The sequence below is a fragment of the Poecilia mexicana genome, unplaced genomic scaffold, assembly GCF_051168715.1.
Source record: "Poecilia mexicana isolate PSO_F unplaced genomic scaffold, ASM5116871v1 scaffold_13, whole genome shotgun sequence".
Classification (NCBI taxonomy): Eukaryota; Metazoa; Chordata; class Actinopteri; order Cyprinodontiformes; family Poeciliidae; genus Poecilia; species Poecilia mexicana.
The window spans coordinates 20,358,323-20,370,347 of NW_028263382.1; positions in this window are offsets into that span (position 1 = coordinate 20,358,323).

The following is a 12,025-nucleotide window of genomic DNA, read 5'->3' on the forward strand; positions in this document are numbered from 1 at the left end:
TGGAGGTCATTGAACTTGTTACTCTTTTTCCTTAAAATGATTTTACACCATTTTCAGTAGGATGTTTTAAGCCAGATTAGTGTCCACTTTACTGATGTTGCAGTGTGTAGTTTCTGAGTAATTAAGCCCTGAAGCTCCAAACAAGGAAATGCAGTCACCTCTTACTGACACTTGGCTCCCATGTCCACTCTCTGCTCTTTAGTCTGTATGCAGTCATGTATGACATCACATTGCTAATAGGTCAGTTTCTTGGCTAATGCCCACATCCATATTTGGGTCAGTCTCACTCTTAAAATGTAACTCAGCACAGAACTCTGTGGCTGTCACACAGATTATCAGGGATTTAGCCTGTTTATGTGACAGTATGGTGGAGGCTAAAGGTTGGGACACTGTGAAAGCAGTTTGACTCCACAGAAATCACATGTGTGTGTTTTTCTGTTTGTGAGTCAGGGTTTACATAAGAGGGAGAAAATAATGGAGTTTGCGTGTGGTACTGGTGTGTGCGTGCGTGTGTGTTGGTGGAGGTGTAGGGAGTGATTCATTATACAGCACTTTTAGTGGCATAAAATTGCATTTCAAATCTTACGTACTGTTCAATCTTAATAAAACACTTTTCTGTCATGCAGCTCACCTAATGTACCATTGCATCTACGGCTACCCTGCACTGTGTGGTCATGTGCATGCAGTTTTGTTTATGTGCACACACAAAAGGGTCCTATCAGACACTGTATGTGTCTAAAGTGTTGTTTTTATATTGCAGCCATATTTCATTTTGGCCTACTTTCTTTTAAATTGCCTATGGGGTTTTGTATGGGGAGAGGTGCCATCACATTTATATATGAGACTGAAGGAAAGGAAAGTGAGGTGAGCGACTTGTGTATGTTCTTATTCATTTCCTGTACCTTCCTCTCTCTCACTCTATTTGTATGTTTTTCTATTCCTATTGTGTTTTATCTCTTTTGGTCTTTTACTGTCTTTTTCTGTTCTTCTTCTTATTATGTAGTGCAAAAAGAGCTTTAAATGTGAAGAAATTAGAACCCAAAACTATATTACACAAAAGATTTGAACAATTGAATGTGAATTATATTTTTAGTAAGATTGAGTTAAAATAATAATAATAATAATAATAATAATAATAATAATAATAATAATAATAATAATAATAATAATAACTTTCACAGATTAGTTATAGGTACATAATATTTCTTTCTGAAGCTGAAATATACTTTAACAGAATGTCATTGTTAAAAAGAAGTTAAATTAAACAAAATTGTCCTTCTTCTTGTCTGGAAAATATTTATATATGATTATTTTTCTTCCAAAGTATGGTGATCAAACGTAACTTCAAAGGGAACCAGCACCTGTCAAGTGTCTTGATGTCCAAGCACTGTCCTTTGATATCTGCACCAAGTCAAATCAATATTTTTTTTTCTGTATCATAAAACAATGTCCTTTGACCATTGTGCAATGCATCCCATGGCTAAAATGACAATCCTTCTTACTTCCTATTCCTAAGTTGCAATGGTATCTAGAGGAACGTCCTCCAAAACCAGATGTCATCTATTCTACTATAATTCTGTACTATCTTGTCAAATGGCCATCATTCTACTTTTGGAAATTGTTACATTGATACCAGTTTATTTATGAGACAATTATTTATGAGATGCCTTTTTATATTTGTGCACTACTCCACATTTCTTACAACTGCCACAATTTGTACTCCACTAACTTTACCGCCATAACCATTCCAAAAATCTATGACCATGTTGCAAAAGACATAAAATCATTGTAACTTCAACTCGATGTCTTCTTTCCATAGTTCATTGCGAGTGCAGTGTACTTGTTTCTGATTTGTATTTAGCACATATTACATGTTGATGGTGTCTTCTGTTTCTCTCCATTATAAATGTCTACTTGTAATTTGTTATGTTTGTAATATTGGTTTACATTGACACCTCTTGCCCAGGTCAGCTGGTTAAAAAAATTCTAAAATACTTTATTGATCCCAAAGGGAAATTATATGCTGAGTTGTTATAGATAGTGATGGCTGTTGGCAGGAAAGCTCTCTTGTAGCGGTCCGTAAATAAAAATAATTAAGTGGAGGCTGCATTAGAAATTGGTGTAGCATTAGCAACAGCTCTTCTCTGGCCTTCAATAAGTCTGCATTGTAATCAGCAGTTGTAATGGATGATGTTTGGTCTGACATATCAACGTAGCATCAGGATACAGGTTTGGCCACAACTCCTCCACTCACTTGCGTGGATGGATGAGCGTTAGTTGCCAGCCTTGTAATATGCCCAGTTGCATTGAAAGACAGTACTACGGAACCAGTCAAAACAAATACACAGCAGTCCTGTGGATTTACACGATGTGCAGGTATCTAAATGGTGTAGTTGTTTCAATTAGGTCGTCCCCAGCCATCAACAACGCTGACTAGCCTCTTTCTCTATGTACCATAGTCAGTTGGTTAGTTCAATCAGTTGACCGCCATTTCAGCAGCTGTTCAGGCTGCTCCTCTGCCTCAACTGCCTGCTCTGCCTGCTCCACCCACTTCAATTAAGTTTTTGTTTCTTTGTTTTTAGATTTAAATAGTTATAAAAACAAATCTTTTAACGTAAAAAGCTGTCCTCATCCTCGACATCCTTTTTCAACCTGCTCAGCACTTGGTGGTACACCTGTTTAAAACACGCCATTTGAATCATGAGAAGTTATCATTATCTCCATCCAAAAACAAAAAGGACAACAAAATATTAGCTCTCTTTCCAGGCCCACTGTCCTGCATGTTTTAGATGTTTTCCTGCTGCTGCACACCTGGCTTAGATGAAAGACAGGCTTCTCCAGAAATTGACGGCATCCTAACAAGGTTGTGCAATCATTTGAATCTGCTGTGCTGGAGAGGAGAAACATCTAAAGCATGCAAAGCAGTGAACCCTGGTGATCAGGGTTGGGGATGACTGAAGTAAAGTATGTGGAGCAAAAAATAAACTTTTATGGTACTTAAAAGGTCCATATAAATGTGTGCAATCCCATTCTCAATTCCACGTTTTATTGGTTGAAATAAATTATATAAAAATGTTGAATTATTCAAGTACTTTCACCATTCTCCGAAATTGCATCACCATTCTCAAAATGTTTGTGACTAATTCATGTTTTTAAGTTCAGATTATTGTAAACAGACGTCTTCCAGAGACCACATGTGAATGTGACATTTACTGTAAAGACGTTACATTGACTAAGGCATTGATTATCCCAGAAATGCAATCCGTGTCCTCAGAAACACAGAGGTTCACACAGCTAAAAAATACAAGAACATTTTATTTCCCACACAAGCTAAAACATTCATGAATATATTTCCTTTTACTGGCAATATTCAATTTATGGCACTGGGGAACTCATTTTAAAATCCCTATGGCCTTTGACACAATTGAGTTTCAGCATCCACATTGTATGTTTGTTTCTGCATGTGTCTGTGATGTGTTGCCTTTCCATGCTAATCATTGCAATCCTGAAACCAATTTAAAACACGGGACCCACATTAGAACTCTTAACATCAGGTGGGCTGCACGCCATGTGGATGCAAATCAAAGTACAGTTATTTAGTTGTGAAATTATAATGAATCCATATTCATTTACAATCAATTTCAAACTCCTAATGGAAAGCACTGAAGCCTCAAATTGCCACACGGTGCTGACATGCCAAGAGTAGTTCGCTTGATGTGGGTTTTGAGTGGGCATGAACATAAAAGTGCGCTCAAGATCTTTTTTTTTTTTTTTTTTTGTTAAGATAAAACAAACAATCTACTCAGAAATTCATTAGGTAAAATAGGTTGAATAAAATAATTATGTAAACAGAGTCTACAGGGTCTATGAATATCTGATTGGGCTGATCTAGCTCTTTTTGCGATTTCGTCCCTCCATAACTATTTGTCTGGCCCTATAAACTCTAGAAGACCACATAAATTGAACTTTAATATAACAGGTTGTGTGCTTCAGTTTTATTTTATCATTAAAATTAGATCAGTTTTCATTTGCATAGGACCAAAGTAGATGTTAAAAATATTATTGGGTAGATTTATTAACATATTCTGGCATAACCGGCCCTATGAGAGCGTTTGTGATCTTGACATGGCCCAGAATTAAACTGTGTTTAGCTCTCCTGCTCTACATTATGAAGTGGTTGTTCAGTTTGAAAAGCTTTGTGGCAATAAACTTTGAAAACTAGATTTGAAAGGGCTTTTTTCATGGAGCAGTATATTTTAAGTAATTATTATTGTAGTTTGTCCCCTAAAAGATGACTAAATGTTTTTCGTACAACTGGCTCATTTTCCAAATGTCTTCAAAAGTGCATTTTTGTAAGGCTATTTACTCTCTGGCTATTAGCGTGGATATATATAGAGCGAATCGTAGAGTATAGGCGGTCTTGCAGCGTCAGCAATTTCCAACATAAGAAAAGCTTCAAGCAAGATGCCAAAGTGCATGGTTATTACTGCATAATGCATCTTCACTTCAAACTGAGGAGAAATGCATGAGAAGAAAGATAATATACAAAGAGAATGTCTGCCTGATGAAAATGCGGTTCATATTAATATTTTGAACAAAGGATTGCATCATACAAAAACTTCAATTTATTAAATGTATATTTGCTTCTTTCAGTGATTTTTTTTTTTTTACCAAGTGAAACATTTTTATTGTTACCTTTTTAGAGAAAATAGACAGATTATACTTTGTTAATCACAGAAAGGTCACAGCAGTTTGTACCATAAAAACTAACAAATAAGACAATATAGAGTTTGTGTGCAAACAGTAACCATGTTACTTTAAAATAAACAAAAAAAAACAGAAGTACACACCCAAAATCCCATAGCTTGTACAAGATCACTTAATGAAATTGTGCAATTTAAAAACAAAAAGTTGTTGCCTTAATAATTTGTGTGTAGTCCTAGTTTAGCAGTACGTTTTTACGCATTCAAACTTATTCTTCCACTGTAATGTCTTGCATATGTAATTTAATTTAAACTTTCATAGATACAGGTGGGGCTCTACCTGGGAGAAACAGAGAAAAAGATAAAATAGGCGTACAGATAATTTTCCTAATCATAAATGTCTTGGAGTCAGGCAAGAGTTGAGCTGGTATCTCGTGGTATAAATCTGCTCTTACTCATGCTTCTCAGATTTGTTGCAAAATGTGTCAATAAGAGTTACAAATCTGAAAACGTTAGCAGCTTCTCCGGTTTCCCGCCCTGTTATAATAGGTATATGTTCCTTCAAAACTGATCAATAATGTGAACAATAGTGTGGTGACATGTTAAACAGAGAGCATAAACTGACATCCAAGATTTGTGCTTCCTTGAAATTCAAAGAATCAGGCCAAATCGCCCGAGATATTCTACGGCTCAGCAGTGTTAAGCAATGTACACTGAACTTGGTCAATTCCTTTTAATAATTCAGCAATGTGTGTGCGCTGTTGTGCATTTTGTGTGTCGGCAACTTCAAGTGCTTAGGGTGTGTGTTAAACTAAAGTTCCCATAGGCAGCATTGCTACCCTGACTAAGAGCTAATAGACCTATCAAACAGTCCCCTCAGGTCATACAGTGCTGTGTAATTGAGCCAGAGAAGAGTTTATCATTACCTGTGAGAACCATTTCTCCCAGGCTCACAAAAATTTAGCACAGACAATGGTCAATACACAACCATTTAATGTTGCAGTTTGTTTTCATGAGCTTTTTAGTTGTTTTTTTTTTCTAATGCAACCCTCCTCCAAATAAACACATCTGTAATAATTCATAATCCCTAATGGTCTTTATTTAAATCTTGTAACTTTTCTTTTTCTGTCCTTCATTCGTCTCCATCTTCATCTTGTTGACACCCTTGAGTTAGTGTAAGTATTAGTTTAGGCAGTAGTGTCTTTCATCTATCCATAAATGTTCTGTAAACACAAACATACTGTGTTTGCAAATTTGTTTTTCACTTTGTGGTAGAGTTGAATGGAAATATCCGTGGTTAGAAAGGACTCCAAGTTTTTAACTAAAACGGTTTACTGGATATCTACCATAAGATGACGTTTATCCTGCTTAACTGTAGTAGTTTAAAAAAAAAGAAAAAAACTTGACTCAAATCCAGGGTGAATTGTGGTTAAGATAAAGTTGATGGAACCATACTGTTTGTGCCTTAATGTAATTCTGTTGCAGAAATGTGGGCTGTGGTACAGACTGTATTGTAGGTGCATACCTGGTAGAGCTGACTGGTATGAATGGTCTGTGCCTTTAGGGTGTTAGAATAATAATCATTCTTTTCAGTAGTGGCAGATGTTGCAGGAAGTCTTCAAGACTTGCATAATACATTTTTAGGAATAGAGAATCACCTTTCAATTCCAGATTCCTAATGGAACACATCAACCATCTTCGTTGGCTTTAATAACCACTCAGAGAAAAATGATTGATGCAAATGATTTTAATTTGTTTATCATTCCCAAATCATTCATGTATCCACGTGTTTTACTAGTTTCTAGAAACTAGTACTACTTAGTATTAGTTTCTAGACACTAGTTCATTCTAGTACTGGTTTTAGTACCAGAAAAAAACTAAGCACTTGCAAATGAATGTAATTAAAAAGCTACAAATGAAGATAAAAATAAAATACATCATCAAAAGAACTCTGCTGACGTGTGCCTTTTTGACGTCAGAGACATGTACATTTGACTTCTAGCTTAAGTAGCAATATTTTTGGAAGCACAGCATTTTAGTCCAGTACTTAACTGTACATTTGTAGTTCACCTAAAAGAGATCTTCACCACAGCATGCTGTTTGATTTGAGAACCTCTATCCAAAGTCAGTACCTCTCAAATAATGGGGAAGGTGGGAGGTCTAAGAGACAAGAGGATTTATTTAACGTTAGCGTCTTAATTTGAACAGTAAACAAGCCTCCAGTCACCAGGTGGAAGAAGTGTTCAAACTAATCAACAGGAGGTCTGTTAAACACAAAATTTGTGTCCAGAGTTGGGTCAATACATAACCCTTGAGATGACTGTGAATGCAAAATGTTATTCATTTTTCATCTCTTCTCATAAGCTAAAATATGAGCAATGTTATTGCATATTTTGCACAAAAATATGTTAAAAAGTTATATATGTAGGGCAGTGGCTTTAATACGTCAGCAGAAGAAACCAAGATGTTATATTTGTTCTTTGGGTTCCAGCAGTTGGTGTAGTATGTCCTTAATGAACACCGTACTTTGGCTTCTGTGAATCGGCAGTGTAACGGTGAGCGTTTGCTGGTGGTTCTGAAGGTGAAGGTGTAAACTGCGGCAAATAAACCTAACGGTCTGAACCACGAACAGAACCGCCATGTGTCTGACTCTTGCCTCAGCCTGCACTCTGACAACAATCCTTAAAACGTGACACAGTCTTCGGAAGTAGCGAGGTACCATCTCACACGGACAGGGTTACATATACCTTAATTTAAAGGAATAAGGTGTCTAAGCTGACAAATAACCAATGCTTACAGTATGAAAAAAGTTTTGAATGTTACTGGGTGCAAAAAAGGCACATTCCAGAGGATTATTTGTGCTTTTTCTCTTTTAAGAATCACACAGATAGAGCAATCTTCATTAAATGTTGCCAACCGAGTTAACGGTTATTGTTTACTTCTAGGTTTTCTTTGTCTCTTTCTTCTCCTTGTTTTGGTTCTTACCGTCAGCCTTCCATTTGATCCTCTTCCCAGCTGTTAGTCATCTCCTCGTTTGCTCTCCCTTCATTTCCCCTCTCAAATCAGTTATTTTGTGATCTCCAGTCCCTCCTCTTTATATTAATCCCCCTGGCCGCTCCACTGGCTCCTTCCGTTGCACTCCAGCTAATTTCCATGTTCGCCATTGTTCCTGTGATTCATCCTTGTACGTTAGTGTTCTTTTCTTTTTCTTTTCCTTCTAGCTCTATGCACGCGGGTCCTCCTTAAACTCAACACTATGACAACATGACGTTCCCCAGGAGCTCAGTCTACAAAAAACTCTGCCAGTTTTGGATTCCTTAACATCAATACATCGTGTTAAGTGTTTCATGAACAAAAATTCACATCACTCTTGGGTGTGTTTAATACTTCTCTGAAGATTTTGCATTATTCTGTCAATGTTGTGCATTTAGGCTTCAGATAATGTGAAAGCCTCTTTGAAGCATCTATGCTCCTTCAAGGCAGCAGATACAGTATGGCTCACTGATGCTCCAGTTGATCCTTGAACTCACCGTGTCCTCTAACCCATATCTTGTCCTTTCTTTGCCCTTTTGACATCTCGCAAGGCCTGATCTCAACATGAGCTTATTATATTGCCCAGGCGCAGTTGGAGACTGCCTGTATTAAAAATGGATATAACCCAAAAATAAAAACTCATTTAGAGATTGTAATTCTTTTCTGGGCATTCTGTGTCACTATTGTTTTATGGGGTCAGCTAATCTGGCACATTTAGAAATGAGCAATTATCCTGCGTGCAGCATGTGTCAAACCCAAAGAAAAGAGCTAGAAAAGAGACGGTTGCTAAAGGCCAACTTATTTCTAATGAGGGCACTTGTTGACATTAAATTTAAATCAGAGGATTTCTGATGTTTGAGGTGCAATCAACTTACAGCAAAGGCCCCAGATGACTTGTACAAATGCCATATGAATATACTTCAGATTTGCTGTAGTGTTCTTCATCTTACTAACTTCTTTGACATATTAATAATAATAAAAAAAATCCAGTGATTAGGCATCACTTCTAAACAACAATATGTCGTACAAATGTTGTATTCTTCACACATAATACATAGGCCCAGTAATGAAGACACTGTAATTAATATGTCAGAGTTTGTATGTGTGGGAGCCAGGAGAAAGACAGCTCAATTACCCTGTAGTAACACTTTAATCCTGATTGCCAAGAGTTTGGTCACATGATGGTGAGCTAAACCAGGTTTGCTGCACATGAAGGAAAACAAAAGGATGCTCTATGGAATCCTGTTTCCCCCAAAACCAGGTCTGCAAATTACAGGGCCAGACTGGTCCGTATTTACTTAAGGCGAAGTCTGCGGCAAGACAGGCAGTTTTGAATACATCTGTCTTTATCTCTCTCTCTCTCTCCCTGAGTTTCTCTCTTTCTCTCACGCATGCACATACATAAGTACTATATTTTTCTATATTCTCAATGAGTTTGCATTGACTTCCTTTCATGTTGCATTCATTTACTTAGCCCAAACCTGCCCCTTATTAAACCTGACCATTACCAGTTGATGCCTAAGCATAAACCTGACCCAATCTCAATTTACATCTTAGTCCTAAAACCTAACTCATAACCCAAATGTCTCCCCTTCTTGGGTCCGGGCTTTTGCCCTTATATGGGGCAGTTGTTCCCCTCCACGTAGAATGTGTTGGGAAAATGGTCCTTGCAATGTATCAAATACCATGCCACACACACGCACACACATGCACCCACACGCACACACACACACACACACTCGCGCACACAGAGTTAAAGAGACCAAACTATAAATGTAAGTGTGCAAAGGATGCATAAATGTGCAGAATATTAAATATTATATTTACCAAGCATACACATTCTGCTCAGTTTTTTCTGCTCACCTGTATAAATACCGTGCTCTTCTCTGCCGTTTGCTCTGACCCGGCCACCAGGCGGTTGCTCAGAGAGGAGAAAAGCTGCCGTACTCCAGGCATCGCACCAGTCATTTTAAGGATGCTTACTGGTCCCCCCAAGAAACGATAAAAATCGGAGCATTATCATCTGTCAATAAAAGCCTCCCAGACCGAACTTGAAAATTGGACGTTAGCACTTAGCACGTAGCAACAACTCATAGGTGGAAATGAGAGCACTGGGCAATGCAAATAATGACCCGTCCAGGTATGATGAAACAAAATCTAACGAAGCTTCAGGGCAGATAAATTTTCCCCGAATAATCGAGGTACTCAAATCATTTGAGGAATCGTTACTGCCCTAAATGAATGCAGGGGTCACTACCTCCCTGAATAAAATCAACAAATTATGTTGCCAGCATTTGATTGAGGTGTGGTAGAGAATGATGCATCTAAGTGTAGCAGGACAAGAGCTCTCAAGACTGGAATTGGAGAACCTTTCCATAAAAGGTTGCAGCTACAGTCAAGTTAAGAAAAGGTAGCTCTTGAAAGTATTTATTTAGGAGGGGTTGAATCAAAGTGTATGACCGCAAGAAAATTATGTATCCTTTTTTTGTCCACTTCCAAATTATGCACTACTTTGTGTTGGTCTATCAAAAAATCCAATAAAGTGCAATAAAGTTTGTGGCTGTTATGCGATAATGTGAAAAATGCCGAGGGGTCTGTATAACTTTGCAAAGCACTGTAATTAAAGGTCAAGTTCCTGGATGAACAAACAACCCACAGGGTTTCTGGAACAGGAATGACCTCATATTTAATAACATGTTTGCTAGAATTGAATAAAAAGTTAGTTTTGGGGAAAAAAAAGCAACTAAATCAATTGTTCTTCTCGCTTTGTTTTACACAAAGGGATTATGTTTATGCCTTATTCAATGAATCAGGCTTGATTGCCATGCTAGAGCAGTATGTGTCAAGATAAAGTCAACCCACAGCACACACGCATGAATACAGCATTGCAATTACTAGTCACATCTTGCACCCCTGACTATCATTTAAATATGCATATTTTGTTAAGGTATGTATAACTCTTTTGGAAGGCACTATAATTTACTAACTACTTGTAATCCTACTTGCATTTCTCCTGCTATTTAATTATTTATATCTGTCTGAAATCTGTCTCATATATATAATTAAAAAAAAATCTACGACCCACCAGCAGCTAGCAACTTCCCCCAAACTGTTATCACTCTAAACTCCCATGGGTTATTATTAGCCAGGTTTATATTTGGGTTTTAAAAGGAGGACACAGAACTGAGATCCCATTTAACTGAAAATTGCTCAACAGTAAACAGCTAAAATAATAATAAAAAACACCTTTGTTTAAAAGTGAGAACACCTAAAACACTTTGGATTGTGTAAGTTACGCTTTTATTTCCGAATCCAGAAGCCTTTGTCACCCACAAGGTTTTACCTGGAAATGTCAACTTGTATTTAAGATCAGGTAGTAATTTAAAAAGACTTTTAAAATAGCTTTATATTAATGATGTGGTTAGGCACAACAACACTCTTGTCACTTTTGCTGAACCTGCTGGTTGGGTCATTAATCATCATGTTTTTGGGAAAATGCAGGTTTGAAGTTATTTGCCATTTGTTTATTGTGTGTAACAAAAATGTTTCCTTGCTCATAAGGTAACATTTACCACTGGCACTAAAACTTAGTGATTTCAGTTTTACTTTTTGGTGATGTATGTTGTTGTATGGTAGTCTCATGACTGTCATGACATGCTAACAACTTAATATCCGGCCAGAAGAGACAACATTCCACACTAACATGCCTTGAATGTTGAATGGCAGCATCAGTTGTTGGCAAGCAATGCTAATCCATCTCATTTGTTTTGCTGCTCCTCTTTACATCTCTAACTAAAGAGTTATGATCGAGAATAGATGGTTTGAGCTTCCTCCTCCTTCTCTCTCTGCTCTTTGGCCCATGAAGATTTGTTTTCAACTCCTCTGGGATTTGGGGTCGTAGTTCAGGTATTATTTGAGCTTTTGAGATACTAATTAGCTGCTCTCTGATATTTAAAAGCAATATCTTGTTGTCATTTTTGTTGTGCAAAATTAAATAAGAGGAAATATTCTTCCAACTATGCAGCCTTCAAAACCAGAGGGAATAACTATCCAAACATTTAATCCCCTAACCAAAATCAATTTGAACAAAAAGTCTACAAAAAGAACAAATCAGTACTACCAGAGTTGCTTAAACATGCTTCCAAAATGAGCAGCACATCCTACAACTCCATTATTATATCAACATATTTTTAAAAAATGGTTCATAAACATTTAGTGTTAAAAAAAGTCACTTATTTCTTCAACTTTAAATAAATAAATGTACAGTATTTGACTCCAAACTCTCATAA